This window comes from Cyprinodon tularosa, unplaced genomic scaffold (genome assembly GCF_016077235.1).
Source record: "Cyprinodon tularosa strain WSP-4 unplaced genomic scaffold, ASM1607723v1 ctg185, whole genome shotgun sequence".
NCBI lineage: Eukaryota > Metazoa > Chordata > Actinopteri > Cyprinodontiformes > Cyprinodontidae > Cyprinodon > Cyprinodon tularosa.
In genome coordinates, this window is record NW_024038643.1 from 1,760,363 (window position 1) to 1,777,450 (window position 17,088).

General features: G+C 35.0%; 1 long non-coding RNA gene across 1 annotated transcript in view; it reads left to right on the forward strand.

The window, feature by feature from the left end:
- Positions 1–7,349: 7,349 nt before the first annotated feature.
- The window catches only part of LOC119781896, a 68,093-nt gene continuing 58,354 nt past the window's right edge, over positions 7,350–17,088 (forward strand). Inside the window, exon 1 of the long non-coding RNA XR_005280616.1 lies at positions 7,350–7,731. This is a non-coding gene — a long non-coding RNA (uncharacterized LOC119781896). The remainder of the gene's footprint in view (positions 7,732–17,088) is intronic.

Below are 17,088 nucleotides of genomic sequence, written 5' to 3' on the forward strand. Positions count from 1 at the left end.
GGAGAGGGGGTGGGAGAAATTGCTGTGTTTTTTCTTCACAAAGACCGCATTAGTCCGCTGTATTTTTTTTTACTTGCAGGGCAATTTTAAGCTGTTACAGGGGAAAGTATTAATGTATATCAGTGTCATATCATAGGAAAGGGTTTTTATTGTCGAGCGTTTGTTTTTCACCTTACAAGAATTTTTTTTAAGCACACTATAAAAAACAAAATGCAATTTTTAACCAGATTTACTGTGTAATTGTTCCTCGGAGGCTAACTTTTTTATGGAGAGAAAAATGAACAGATTATAGAAATAAATATAGAAATTAAGCATATGATGCATGGCGGATATAAGTGAGACTCAATGCTAAAAAGAAAAAATCTCAGATACAGTGTTTTACAGAAGTATTCACCATTTGTTTTATTTTTTTAAGACTAAAATAACTAAATAATGTCATGATCTTGGCGCTCATGACTGACCTGATTATTTAACCAGCCTTCCAACAAGTCATCACTGCCAGATTATTCAAGCCTTTGCTGAGATTTCTGTAGCTTACCTTTTTTTCCTGTTTGCCTGATCCTAACCTGTTTTGCCTGTGGACCTCTGAGCCTGCCTGTCCTGTTCTGTTTGCCTGACCTGTCTTCGGACTCCTGCCAGATTTCTGCCTGTCTGTTAACCGAACCTGGAACTGTTTCCTGACTCTGTTCTGGATTTCCCTTTGGCACCTGTTCAGACCTCTGATTTCGTGGCTCTGGCACTGGCTTTGGCTTCGCCCTCTAGATTATCCTGCCATCCTTTGTCTGCTTGGTTCTGATCTCATGCCTGTCCTTACTGTCTGGGACTCTCTGGGTGGCCCCGCCATGTCGCATTGGCAGCCTACTGGCTAGAACTAATCTCATCGTCTTGACACAAACTAAACTACAAGACCAGGTTAGTACCTCACATGTTCATTGTCATCCTCCGCCAGATGGACGTGGTCACTAACCACTGTTCTTCCCCTGCAGAGGTTTCTCCTTTAGACGTTGATGCTGTTCTCTACAGTTTCGTCTTTAATAAACATTTTGTTTAATCTAACTGTCTTTCCACCTTGAATACTGGGTCCTTTTGATCTCAGGCTGAAAAGTAATTTATCTTTTCAGAAATTGAACCGGCGGATCATCTAGAAGTAGTACCTTTGGATATGTAGTGCGAAGAAAATATTGCATAGTTAAAAGATTTTTTACAGACAATAATATTGATAGTTTGGCAGCCATCTATAGCCCAAATTAGATAGCACAGAACCTCCGTTCACTCCTACTCCTACATATTGGAAGTAGAACACCTCATAGTTATGGACTGTGACTACCTAATGAATATATTTTCATCTATGCTATTCTGTGTCTTTGGTCGTTGTTCTGCTAGAAGGTGAACCTTTGCTCTAGACTTGTGTTTTTCAACTGTTAACAGGCTTCTTTCCAGGATTATCCTGTATTTATCTAAATCCATACTAAAACACAATGATGCCAACAATATATTTTGCAGTCAGGATGGTGGTTAAAAAGTGTTTATACCTAAAGGTTTTACTCTCATTTGACAATAGCTTATTTTTTCACATTTGCTTTGTATTATACAAATCTTGCTTTTCTTTTTGCCACATTTTTGCCACACTTGCACTACATTGTACATTTTACTTTTTATATTTATCCATATTTTTATCTTAAGTGTATATATTAGTATATTTTTTGCATGCCTTATACCCTAGTGTTTTTAGAGATTTTTATAATTTTATTTACTATTTCATATATATTTCATGTTGCACGACTGTACCACAAAAAATTCCTAGTTGTGAACTTCTTCACTAACAATGGCAATAAACCCGATTCTGATTCTGATTCTATAATGTTCTGACTTGTTGTTCTTTGCAGCTCCTCCCCATTTACCTGTCTGCTTCTTTGAATATTACTCTGTTTGCCAATCCCTGCCTTTTTATGTGAACAACTACAACAAGGTAGGTTTGAAATTTCAAACATTTCATTTTCAGATAATAAAATAAACACTGTTTCCTGGTATTTTTCAAAAAAAAAAAAAAAAAATTGTGACCTAAAACAGGTTTAAACTTCTTTACAACTTCATCTCTGACTTGTATGGGGTATCCCTTGGTCTTTGATAGTTGATATAATATGAAAAAATATATATATATAATTCATCCGATTCATACATAACGGTTCTCAACTTATTGCTAATGTATCACATAATTTTTGAATTAAATACACTGAATTGTTTGGCCGTTTCATGAAAAAATTAAAAAAGGTCACGGGGAGTGAACGTTCACAAGTAGCCTTAAAACAGAATTCATATTATCCAGTTCTAAAGTAATTGGTGTCCTCTGTGAAAGGGTGAGCCATATTCCTGGAAGAAAATCCCTGCATGCTTTAATTGAGTCATGTGGCTCAAAATTGCCCCTTTGTGCAACAATTTACCGAACAAGGATGCAAAAATTCATCATGTGACATCATCCGTGACCCCATGCATCTGCAGAGTGCTCGGCTTGTGGGTTTCACTACGCACACTTGTCAAATCAATTGTGCAACGTTCTGGTATTTACACAGTCACACAATATTCGCTAAATTAGATTTACTTCCCTTACTAACTCCACATTTCAGCTTGAATAGGATTCACAACGTAAAAATGTAAGAGAATCTGACTATTTTCAATATGAGGTCTTTTCTTGCCTATATTTCCAGTGTTCTGTGAAAAAAAGTACTCCTTACACATGAATTATTCCTTCAATATTTTATTATGTGAGCTTTCTTACATGCAGCATAGATGACAAGCCTACTTCAAAGACTTATTTGTAGTACGTCAAACCACATCTTTATTACAGACTTGAAACTCAAGTATCACAGGCGCACGTGTCTTTGTTCCTTGAGTGGATAAAATATTTCCTCAGATTTTTAGACCTTTAATTTTTTTTTTTAAACCTTTCCCCTTTATTAAGTTTAATACTTCATTCTTCATGCTCTGAATTTGTAGAAAGGATTTCATTATCTATCTGAATTGGTTGTGGTAAAGGCCAGTTTATCTAGATATTAGATCTAGCCAGATTCTGAAGGGCTTTTAGCCTAAAGTGGCACATAATAGCAAGAATCCAAGCAAAACTGACCTCCATGAGATAAAATTTACTTTTTACAAGTCTCCTGATGTGCTGTATAAAATTTTAGAGCTCTCAGATGCCATCTCCCATAGAACTAAATGGAAAACTAACACGAGTTGTTTCCCATTTTAAATGTTTGATTAATCATAAGCTTGAGAAAGCTTTCTCTACCTTGGCTTTGAAGTTGCACCTTTCTGCTAAAGCTAAGGCAGAAATAACTGAATGTTCAATGATTTATCTTTTCATATTTGCAACTTTCTTGCCATCAAAAACAGCTTCACTATTTAATCTGAGAACCAGGTACCTTAGTTGCTTTAAGGGGTTCATTCATTCCTCCAGTTTTACTGGAGGTATCACAGTAGAGTTTAAATAATTCAAGCTTTAAAATTGAAAACTATTCCACTCACGGTTTCTACATGTTTAATTCCCTTTTATGAGATGACAGAGAAAGTACCAGAATGATTGGATTTTTTTAGCAGCTGTGTGAAATATAGAATAGCAAAAAAGGGCACCTCCCCCACTTATTGCTGTGCACCCAACGTCACAAGACTGTGAAACAGCCACTAAAACTTACCTTACATCAGTATTTTGACACTATACACAATTGTTAAAAATAAAATATAATAAAAAATATGGTTTAAGCAAAACAACTTGAAATAATAGAAATAGCTACAATTCTAAGCAATACATTCAATATAGAGATGTTTCAAATACAACTTCAAATTTTTTTTAAACTTATTTTGGAATGAGTAATGCCTTGATGACTGAAAATCTTCGCCAGCAAATCTCAGTTTAAAATCTCAACTTCAGGATTTTTTAGAAGTAAATTAAGAGGTAGCTTTTGTTTACTTTGATCCATTCTTTTCGATTTCTAATTGGATGCAAAGCAGATGATTAACCGCATCATTTAATCACTTTTGTCTGTGTGTTTTGAACTCTTTAAGTGTTTAGAAATAATCAGTTTTTTTGTACTAAGATTATCAAGTGTATCAGTATCAGTCATATGAAGTCTGCCAATAGCATATGACTAAAGACACTCCACACTACATTGTTCCCACCTGCAGACTCTTTTTTTTATTGTGTTTTTTTATTTGTGCGAATGACACCTAAAGAGTTTAACTTTGGTCTTATCTGACCAGAACAAATTATCACAGCATTTCTAAAGTTGTCAAGGACCTCTTTTGCAAACTATCATAAAACAAGCTTTAAGATCCTTTTTTTTCTCTGTGGAGACTTGTACTATGTTTATGCATTGAAGCCATTACGATTGAATGAATCACTATTGTTTGTGGTCTGATCGAGACTTCAGATGTTATTTTGCAGGTGGTTTTGGATCTTTATTAGCTCTGATTGCTCTTGAAAAAAATCTTTTAATCGTCTCTTTGACTCTTCTGTCTAAAATCCTTGAAGATGCTCCCGGCTGTTACTAATTTATGGTCAAACTAAAAAAGCACTCAGAGAGCTCAGACCTCAGCCAAGCAACAAATGTTGACTCATATGTTGACTTACTCCTTTAGCTAAAATTTTAACATGATCTGGATCATTATCAAATTTTAATGAATTGTTCCTTGACATGAGGCACAAAAAATGTTTCCAATAGATCCTGCTAACACACCAGTAACATTCCCTTTTCTTGTGTTTTTCTCTTCTGTAAAATACTGCCGGACTTTTTGAGTCCGATGTTGAAGCTGTAAAAAGTCACTGCTGCCACCCTCTGGTTCAGTAGGGAACTGCTTGATATCCCTATCTCACAACATTAGATAATCTTTTTTTTAAAGTCCTGTATCCAGATTATGATCTAGATCATCACTAAAATTTTATGGATTGTTTCTTGGCATGAGGGACACCGATAAAACATTCAATTAAAATCTGTGCATAACTTATAAGTTATCCTGTATACAGATAGAAAAATACACAAACTCTCCTAAAAACATATCCTTCTTTGCAGAGGTAATTATGTTTTTTTTACTCCCAGGTTAGGTCTCCATCTGCACTCCAACGTTCAGTAAGTAGTTTATAATGCAGCTGTAACTATGAGATATTACCATATTTTAGAAGAGTGAGAATTTCACACAAAACTCACATTTTGGGGATTTATGAGCCTTTTTGCTGATAGTTTTCTTTCTTTTCATGTGTTCATATTCCCTATGCTACTCCACGTCTTTCCACATAACTTAGTTTATGGAGTAATTAGATAGAAATTGCTTTATAAATCTGCTTTGATTAGAAGAGGCATTATGGAGTTTCCAATTATTCTGCCACCCGTGGCCAAAACACAGAAATGCAGCACTCTTCTGCTCAGTCTCATAGCTTCCTCTGTGACTTGTCAAGGTTTTTGTTTCAGTTTTTTACTTTTTTCACCAAACATGGAGTTGCCATTGGTGTCTGAGTTTAGATTTATGCTGGTCACTTCTGAGTATCCGCAAAATCCATACTGAATATAAAACTTCAATTGTTTGCTATGTTGGGTCCATTTAACATGGACGTGTTTGAGGTCACACCTGTATAAAAAGCTACGAAACATCCAACCTGTTTTCAGAGATGCATGGCTCTGAACTACTGAGGTGTCAGTCTACTCAAAAAATTATGTTTTAGTTGTAAATTGTCAAATAAAAAGGCTATTTTAAAAATATTTTTCAACAAAAACTTACATAATGTATTTTTAAGAAAAGTCAAGAAAACTCAAAAAGAGGGTTTCTTGAAGTCACACAAGGTCACACTCTTCTTGGTTGAGCTTCGCCATCATCGCCGGTACCCATCATGACACAGATCTCAGACTCAGTCATTTAAAAAAGCTAAACCCCCTTGAAATGCAATTGCTTCTAAAATGCTTCAGAGTATTTTCCAATATCTGTCTCTTGTTTACTATAGTGCATACAAATGATGATGAGGCACAATGATGTAATCAAAACTAACATGAGCAGCATTTTATTTTTATTTCCAATTATTGCATTCAAAAATGTGTTACTTTTTAAATCTGTATTTCATTACATAGAAGATGGGCACTAAGATGTGCTCTGGCCCCTAGAAAAGATGTCTTTCTAGATAAGAATTATCTTTTTTTTTTTTAGTTTTAAAACAGGAAACATATTCTTTCCTTTCATTGTTATGCTGATGACGTCCAGATCTACTTTCCTTTAGCATCAAAATCCAACAACCCCATACAGTAATTTTCTAACTGCTTAAACAATGTTAAATCGTGGATGACCTCAAACTTTCTGAATCTAAATGAAGGTAATCCTCTAATCAGTTGCCACTGGCCATGCCTAAAACCAGACTTAAAACCAAAGGTGATCATGCCTTTATGGCAGTGGCACAGAGACTCTGGAATAACTTGCCTTTGCATACAGTATTTGATCAGCAGGCTACTTTGAGATTATTAAATCCTCTCTAAAGGCACACTTCTTCTCCCTTTTAATCAAGTCTAAGTGGACATTTGAAAAAAATTATATTTTAAATTGAATCATTTATCCTATTATTTTTTATCTCCGTAATTTTAAGTTTATGTATTTTAGCTCTCAGTTTGTATCTTATGCTCTGCATCTGTGATTCCTGTACAGAACTTTTGTTTTAAATGTGCTTCATTGGCGGTTTCAGACAGGGGCCAATGGGGGCTAGTGCCCCTGTAGATCCTGTCCTGGCCCCTATACTGACGAAATAATACTCAAAGAAATTCTAATGATGCTTAATTTATTTATTTTTTTTCTTTACAAATTCTGTTTTACTAATTATTTAAAAACAATAAGGTGATAGCTTCAGTAGTATTGAGATAGGATCCCAGTTTTCATCTGCTAAATATATTTTTCAAAACAAATAAAAAAAAATGTTTTATTGAGTTTTAATTCAGATTTTATAAAAACAGTAATTTTAACTCAAAGTAAGTCAAAAATAGGAACATTTCCTAAGTTATGAATGTATTTACCTAATAAGAAATATGCTTTTCTGGGCCCCCATGAAAACACCCCATTCTGGCCCCCTGGTCAATTTAATCTAGAACCGCCACTGATGTGCTTTATAAATAAAGTTTGAGTTGAGTTAAAAAGAAAAAGTGTAATTTTTCCCTTTTGACCTCTTTAGTTAGGTTAAGCATATGAGGAGGGGGTGTGTGTGCGTGTGTGTGTGTGTGAGTGATTTTATGGAAGCGAAAGGGGGGGGCGTTCTTCTTCTCCTTGGTTTATGTCATTGGTTTAAACGACCCAAGACCCCGCCTTGGAAAAAAAAAACAAAACGAGAGTTAGACAGACTACTGCCAAAGAGAGGCAGGCAGGGAGAGAGGGAAGAAAAAAAAAACCTGAAACATTTACTCGGCGTTTATGCTTATAATAAACAAGATTTTAACACATTCTTTTCCCTTTACCCTTTATTACTCTTTCAATCTGCTCTATTTCTTAAAAAAAAAAAGAAAAAAAAACACGCTGCACGGAGGATTATTTAAAAGGTGGAAGCAGAATTACCCTGAAATCCTGATAATATATATATATATATATATTTATATATATAAAACAATCTTCGCATGAAATATTAATCCTGAAGCAGAAGATGCGGCTGCAGCGGAGGACGTGCGCCTGAAAAGAGAAAGTCGTCTCCGCAACTTAACGATTCATTCATTTATTCAGGTAAGACCGCTGTGTGCAAACAGAATAGAAGCAGAATAGAAGAGAAGCGTGTTGTTTTGTTTTATAATTTAGGTTGGGGATTGATGTGGATGGGCTGGGGGTGTTCAGGTCCGCATTCAGCTCCGGCCATGTGTGTCCACCTTACTGCGCCATGAAGATGGCTCAGAGACGCTCTTTCTGACCACGTCCAGGCTGCTCTGTTACATTTTAGACGCTCATTTACCTCCACTGCTCACATTTTCACCTTCATCTTCATGTTCAGCTGCCAACAGGACCTCTGCACGGGGTTTGGTTAAGGTTAGAAGAAAATAGGAAGTGTATCAGTGTCTTGAATGCTTAAGAAAACATCATTTTTCAATGACTTTTAATTTTAAACAAATGATTTTTTTTAAATATATTTGAAATGATTCAAAGATCATATCTATGAATGTCGTTTTAAAATCTCCAGTTCTAAAATCCTAAATTTACATTAAAAAATAATTTTTTTTTTGACTCAAAATACAAAATTAATGAGAAATAGAATGCATCATCTCTAAATAAATATTGGCATCAAAGGTACAGCAGTTATTTAGGCAATGCATTTCTGTTTTGTTGCTGTAGTAAGTTAGGTAGGGGCCACTATCATTCAGTATTATTTAAAAAAAAAGTTTTAAAGTTGATTAAAATGCCAGTGTTTGACGCATAGGAGCATCTCTCTCAGCTGTTGCTGTGCACTGCTAGTCAGCAGGCTGAAACAGCATCTACATTTTTTGCCTAGCTTGCAAGAAGGGCAAATATAAGTGTTTTGTAAATATTTTAGTGTTGCAGTAAACATCCTGTCGCTGTGCTGAAAGCATGCTAATACTGCAGGTTACTGCTCTTAGAAAAGGGTTGACTTTTCCTGTGCTCCTGTATACTAACCACTCATGCCATTAGCATTTATCTTAACCAGTGTACAGTTTTTACAACTGTTTCTTCTGGGGTAAAAATGGTTTAAATGAGAGAAAGAAAAGAAGCAGAAGAAAAGGATCTCAACAGAACAACATTTTTTTGTGTCCTCTCAGAGTTGAGTGGACGGCTGATCAGTAATAGGGACTGAAGAAGAACATGTTGCTGCTCAGTGTAGATGAGCTGGCGGCAAGAAAGCTTCTCCACTTTTTTTTTACCTTGCCTAAAATCAAGACTTATTTGAGTGTTTGCAAATATTTCCCATTGCACAAAACCTCTACAGCTTTAGTGTCTGGCAGTATCATTGTGTGGGGATACTCCTGTTTAAGTGACTCAGAATGGTCTAAAGGAAGTTGATAGCGTTCCATGTATTTTTGTTTACTGTCAGAATCAAAGCTGTTATCAGTATTCTTATTTAGTTTATGTCAAATAGAATGATTACTTCTTCATACCCCTTTTCAGACAATTTCCATTAATCATTGTCTTTTCTCTGGCTGTATATACCAACAGGTTTTTTTGGTGGCTCTATTTATGACCAGGTGAATTTAGTTAGTTTGAATATTTGTATTTGGTTTGGTTGATGTTAATTAATCTCTTTTGTGTGTATGTTGTTGATTCATATATTGTTGTTTATTGTTGTTTGTCAAATTGTCTGAAATAAATTCCCATTCATTCAGTGGTTGAACTAAATTATTGCTTTGACTAAAGTGCTAATTGTAACCGCAAGACAGTAGATAACATTTGGAGCTGACCGACCTGCAGGATATGTGGCCAGTGGTGGTTACCTTGGTAATGCATCTCAACTACAGATATTAAAGGGGCATTATGGAGTTTTCTAATGATACTGCCACTTGTGGCCAGAACACAGAACTGCAACACTTTTTGGCTTGTTTTCATAGCGTGCGTTTATATATATATTTTTTTGTTGTTGTTGTTTTTTTTACTTTTTTCAATTTATGTGGAGTTGTCTTTGGTGCTTGAATTAAACTGGCTGCCCGTCACTTGTTAGTCTGCCGCCCAGGAACTTCTGATCCAACAGACACTCAGGGAAAATAGGCTACAAAGTTATAGATGGAGTGGTGCTGAACTACTGAGGTGTCAGTCTGCTCATCAAACAATGAAAACTAGATTTAATATTAAATTTCCCTGAGTCGTTTATGGTTTAAGTAAAAGTCTGCAGTAAAGTATTAAAAACTAGCCAGTGCCAGATGTGTTCAGCATTGTTTTTTGTTTAGGATCAAAACATAGCAAGCATATTAGTGTCATCAATACAGTTCATTTAGCTCTTAAAGCTTGTGCTAATGTGTCAGTTCAGATTTTTTTTGAGAAACATTGCAAAACTGATATGTTCATTTAATGACTTAGACAACTTTTATTGTCATTTTCTATATTCAGAGTGTAAACAAAATTAATGTCCTTTTGTTCAGCTCTCATGAAATTTCATTTTCTTAAAGTGCAGCAGGGATCAAATGTAAACAGTGTGGGAGAAAAAACATGGTGCAAAAAATGCCCACTGATCTACAGATGTCTCTAACAGGAAGTAAATAAATACGTTGGTTTACTGGGTGCATTTTACTTCCTGTTATCTGCTGGGATTACTTCAGACCACAACCTGCGATAGCAGATAAAAAGTGACTAGCACTAAAAAAAAAACGACATGCAGTCAAAGACAGTAGCATACTTTAACAACTTTACACTCTCCACTTGAATCCCAGATGACTAGGCTTTGCAGAAAACATTTTTGTTGAGGATGGCAGCTTGCATGTCTTATCCAAAAGTAAACTCACACTTCACAATATCTTCCGTCCTGGGCACACTGACCTTTTACACGTTGACAATTTTTCAATCCTTCATCCCCTCTGGGTACCTTTGAAGAACACGCCATGAAAATCATCACAGAGCATCACAGGCTGCCCCAAACATTAGAGTTTTTTATAATAATAAAAAAAAAAACTAAAGAAAAAAAACACTGCAACTCTAAAAAAAATAATAATAAATAAAACCTTTAGAATAATCAAAATATCAATTTTTAACAAAGTGGAGCTAACATTTCTGTTTGGGTAACTCAGATGTCATTTTTTAACAAAACTTCAACACAACAACTAGATGAGAAAATCGTTATTTAAAAGAAACGCTAGCCTGCGTATAAATAAGATGCTAATTTATTTGCGGTAACTTAATAATTACACTCCTTGGTCTTCCATACTCGTACATATTAGCTGACTAATTAAATCAGTGCATTTTTTTCATTATAAAAACAAAACATATCTTTGATTAATTCTTTTTAAGAGATGCAACAATCCATCTGCAAGAAATAATATACATTTATATTCCTACTCATAAAAGGCAAACAAACTAAGATCTCCCACAGTATTTGATCTATAAAGCATCATTTAATAATTTATTTTGGCTATTATTATTATTATATATCAAAGGTTAGAGTCAGGTTCTTTCATCGATACAATAAGTCATCTCCAAAGGCTAGAAATCACGTTTTATTCTTTGTTCATTTTTTTGTATTTAGAAGTACTTTTCTATCAAAGAACTAGCTGTGCATTTTTGTTTTTACATGTTACTGTTAAGTGGATCATGTATTAACCACAGTTTGCAGTAGTCGTTTATGAAAGTTCTGCTAATTGTCCATTGTAAATTTGTTAAATTAAAAACTCTGGTAACTTTTATCATATGTTACAAGACTAATTAAATGATTGGTTTTTTAAATATATCAACAAAACCTGCATTGCATTAATAAAGAACAAGGTCATCCAGATTAAATAATTTTTTTTTTTTATTGTTGCTTTGAAAACCTTAGCACTAAAAGATTGTGATGCAATGCTGAAACCCTTTGCTTAACCTTTTTACAGATAAAGGTTAAAGATGAGTTTTAATGCATGCATTTTTTTTTTGTTATACCTGTAGCCATAGCCTATTTTTATTTCTCTCTATATGTTATAGTCTTATAAAAAGACATGAATAGGTGTAATTCAGAAAGGGAGGGTTTGACTTTAACCAGTTTTTGACTTCTATAGTTTTGATGCATGTAATAAATCCCTAATTTATATATTTTTTTGATTTTCACCTGCTTTTATTAGCATGGTAATTCGCAACATAATCTATTTATAGTATGTTTTCAACAATTTTAGAGATTTTTTCATAAAGATGCTTCAGAGAATGAAATCAGATGATGAGTGTCCATGTGAACGCATTGATTGATGATAGGAAGATGAGGACGCCTATGCCTGAAGGACTTGAAAGCCGCTACAGGTACTGTTTTCACAGCCTGGACAGCTGCTCTGCTGTAGAGCTATTGTCAAGGAAACAGTTAAGATGGTGGACAGATTAGTTCAAAAGTGATGCCTTGTTAGAAAACTTCTGTTACAATAACAGCAAGGATGGGGTCATAACAGGTGTAAAACAATCATAGCTCAGTCAGATCTGGGTTGTTCTCTTTCCATCTGTAATCAGCAGACTTGCCATACATACTCAGAGTTGCTCGCATGTTGTTCTCCCTTCCTCTCGCTGGAAATTGAGCAGACCCCATCGGTCTCAACCCTACAAAGAGCCTGCCTCCCCTTCTCACTACCACCCTCTCCTGCGTTGCCGAGCAGCACCCCATTGCCAGAGGCAATCGAACGTCTCAGAAGGGACCTCTGTTAGCCCTGTGCAGTATGTATTACCATCCATCATCTTGAGACCCTCGCTCTGCGCATGTGAGTAAGTGTTGCCGCTAAGTTCTTGTGTTAAAAACTTCCCTCGCTGACAACCATTAGAGGGGATTTATGAGAGCAGCTTCCCCCTGTGGAGGAGCCGTGGAAACGGAGCATGTTTCAGAGCTACTGTGGGGTAAAATATGCTATGGATACAGTTCAACCTTTAAACACTTGTTTAAAGGTTGCCCTAACTTCTCTTCATCTTTTGGTGATCTATACATTTATCTTCAACCTAAATCTGTTCAGAGTAGTAATTTAAAACGGACAATTCATAAAGATTCGCTGCCCAACTGAGTTTGATTCTATTGTTTCTTATAGTCTTTCACGTAATGAAAAAAGTAATAATAGTTAGTATAAGTATTAAGTATAACAAAATCATATCCAAATTTAGATATCTTATTACTTACTAGGGCTGAATCCAATGATTGTTTAGAAAATTGATTAGTCTGTTGATTATTTTTTTAGATTAATTGATTAATCATCGGATAGACAAAGGACTCTTAGAGATCTTTTTACGAAATTAAAGCAAGTGAAACTAAAACTTTTCCGCTTGAGGAGTTCTGAATAGAGCATGTTGACAGGAGAACACGTTTTTTTTATAACCTTTTTTTTAAATTAAAAGAATAATTCCTCAGACATCTTTAAAATATTCTCAAATTGTTATTGCATTTGGCTTTTAATTAATCTTTTGATTACACAGAATCTGTGTTTGTGGTGAGAAAGTTCCATGTTGAGAAGAAAAAAAGGATAATCTTCCATGGTCACACATATTTTTTATTGCTGTAGTTAATTAGCAGCTTTTATTTCAACAATACCAGATTGAGTATCTATCTATCTATCTATCTATCTATCTATCTATCTATCTATCTATCTATCTATCTATCTATCTATCTATCTATCTATCTATCTATCTATCTGTCTGTCTGTCTGTCTGTCTGTCTGTCTGTCTGTCTGTCTGTCTGTCTGTCTGTCTGTCTGTCTGTCTGTCTGTCTGTCTGTCTGTCTGTCTGTCTGTCTGTCTGTCTGGTTCAAGTTCATATTATATATAAATAAATTGAAAATGCTTGATGCAGTCAAAGTATTCTGTATGTGCAATAAAGCCTTTATTTATCCAAATTGCACAGAACTTCAGAAACATACAGGACCATTCAGGTTCTGCTCAAAAGATCTGGATCTAAAATGATTTCTTACGCTAAGATAGCTTGGATGCTTTAACTGGATGTTTCGCTGGGCACAATTTGCATTAACACTGTTTTTTTCTGTCTGAGTCTTCCATTGGTAGTTCATTCAACTCTGCCAAGCGCTCTGAAAAACTGGCATTAGAATAACCAGTAGATGAGTATGAATGGAGCAGCGTACTACTAGCAGTAGACATGCTGGTCTGTAATAAGTGCTGTAAAACCTGGCGTTGTCCAATGAAAAGTGTCGTTATCAATTGAATGCGAACATGAGCTGTGCGTGTCGCTCATTATTCTGCGTGGACGTCGCATGTACACTTCATTACTCGTCCGTACAGTTCGTCGTTCACTAAAAATAGCAACGTATTCATGTATATATACACTGTATATATATACTGTATATATGAAGATAAGAGTTTTTTTCACTCACCAGATGTAGTTTCAACTCCATATGGATATAGAAGGTAAATCAAATCTTACCTATTTGTGAAAGCGCTTTTCTTTGTACCAAGTCTTTCTTATGTCACTGATGGCCGTGATCTAATATTCACTCGGATGTTTAAAGAGGATCATGTAATTTATGCGTGCTAGACTGTTCAGCTTGTAAATGCCTCCCTCATGCTCCTTATGTGCTCTCATTCACCTCTCAATGGTCTCCTCAAGCCCTCCATAGAGGGAGTGTTTCTCCATATTTTCTGTTGAGGTACTTTGTTTATAGCAAGACTAGAAACAGCATCAATGGAGGAGTGTGTAAATATTGTAACCTGAGCACATCTTTTAGGCCGGTTTTAAAATCTGATTCCGGTTGTTCTCCAAAGGCTAAGATGTCTTCCTTTCCCTTTTGTACCTTTCTTTCCTGAAAACCGTGTTATGTGACTGCGCTGAGCTGAGGAGCCCAGGAGCAGCACTGTTCATTTAAAGTCCGCTGAATGTGCTCATTATATCCTACTAAAGGCAAGAACAAGATTGGCTTAGCTGAGGTTTTTCTGTCTTTAGAAAAGGCACAAAATTCAAGGTAAAATTTTGAAGTGAGCTCAGTTTTTTTTGTACCATAACATTTTTCTGTAACTGAAGGTAAAGTTATTTTCCTGCTCTCGTGGTTTTAATACTCCTCTAACCTTTAGAGGTGATGTATTGGAATGATATCTCAAAGAAGCAGCTTACACATTATTCCCTTATCTTCTCTTTTCTCTTCAGGTTCCATGCATCTTCATTTTTGTATGACGTTTCCTGTGCTTGAAATTCACTGACAGTAGCAGTAAATGGCTGTTGCTACATGAAAAGAAAGATGAGTCCCATCCGTGAATAGAGCAGTGCAGTCCCCTGTACTGTAGGGGACAATTAGGTGTAGTGATATACTAGGAATAAACTATTTCTGTTGTTGTTTTTTGATTAGGGATTTAGACAAAAAAAACAACGACTAATGATTCTTGATTACACTTAGATTTTGAAAACTTTTAATGAAATTTTTTTTAGTACAGCTTTTCAGACAGTAAATGAACTTTTACATTGATCAAATGTCAACAGTGGTGGAGAAAAACATGGTGGAAAAAAACGCATTTCTATGGAATTAACGGTTTACAAGAGTAAAACATGTTTGCCACCTACTTAAAGTAAAATTTTTTCAGTGTTGTAACTTGGTTAACTGACCGTTCGGACAGATTATTTTCGCTGCGCCATCTTTGTTATTTGTCACCGCTGTCGGGAAGCGAAGCCTATGGCGACAGTGGTCAATTGTGACAACAAATCCCATAATTTCAATTAACTCCAAGATATAACTGCTCGTCTAGTGACCATGGATGAGCAATACTTTCCGAAGGTGCATTGTGGGAAATTTCGAGTCCACTTCTTTTTCATTTACTAGACGTTCGGGCACTCATCTAAAATGGCGTAACCACTACATAGGGCCCTATATAGGGATTAGGGCGGACATTCGGACACAGCCACTGTCGCTACCCAATCCGTACCGGTTGCACAATCTGTACCATCAGCTCATTTGCGCATACTCAACCAGATACATCTGGGACACCCTTGATTTAATTAGCAAAAAAGCTCTAAATTACTTTATTCCCTCCTAAAAATAGTAAGCGTTCTAAACTACAATGTGTTAAAGGATAATGATTTATTTTCTGAGAAAATAAATGCATTTAAACATAAATCTAGTCTTATTTTTTGTCCTTTCGTGTTAACCTTTTGGTATAAAGTGAGTAATCTAAAGAAAGAAACAACTAAAATGCAGACAAATATGGTTTAATTCTATTTTGCCAGACTACTCAGAGCATGTCCCATGATGACGTCAGATAAGCAGTTTAACATAGAAAATGTAAAGCGCATCAAATTGCCTCAGAAAAGTCATAAACATTTTTTTAAGATGTAGTTTAGCATTTCTTAGTAATTTAATGATAGTAATAAGTACTTTTGATAATACCATAATTCTATTATTTATGATGACCTGGATGAAAATTTGCTTGCACATGCGCAAATGAGCCGATGGTACAGATCGTGCTTCTGGTAAGGATCGGGTAGTGACACTAGAGGCAGGAATGGAAAAATTGACACCATTTAATGGATCACGGATTTAGAATGAGCTTTATGTTCTGCTCTGTTTGTAAAAATAAAGACTGGATAAATTCTAAGTTATTAACTCAATAGCAACCATTAAGCTGTGTCCCCATTTAAAAGTGCTGCTAACATCACAGGCTCTGACAGAATGCTCACTAAAATAAAAGAACTACATCATAGTTGGTGTCCACTGTATTTTAGAAATAAGTGGCAAATAGTCTAACACCATGATAGAGCGACATACAGCATCTTTAAATGATAGGATAGGTTTACACTCTACTTTGGAAATCTCAAGTGTTTAACATATTTTTCATATTTTTATGCAATAACTTACTATGTTCAATTCGTATTGTAACTTCGAAATAAGTTTTAATAATGTTTTACAAAAACATTTTTCATTCAATCAGACAGTATCTAATACAGGTTGCACAAAATATAGTGAAATATATATATATATATATATATATATATATATATATATATATATATATATATATATATATATATATATAAATATATATATATATATATTTTTTTTTTTTTTTTTTTTTTTATTTTTTTTTTTTTTTTTATTCAGCAATATGCAATAATGAAAGCATGATGAAGTGGGTACAGCAATCATGGAAAGCAACAGTACCAAAATGCTGTGATTAAAATGTATAGTGCACTTTCTGTTTTAGAGGAGAATGTAGCTTTGTTAGCCTAAACTGTCTTGTTTTGATAAGATTTTGCACAATTTTAAAATGAACATAAGGTTTTTTCACAGCTTGTATTATGCAGCCAGCTCGCCCTAACTTATTTTTTTATTTTTTTTTATTGTAAAGGGAAAAAATGTTTGGATGGATCCCGCAACTGGGGTTTATATACAGCTTGCAGACATTTTGCAGCAACAGGCAGCATTTCAGGTAGTTAGTGTGGTTAAAATAGCTCTACTTAGCTCTGTTTATAAAACTATAGTCATATTCTACTTGAACAACAAG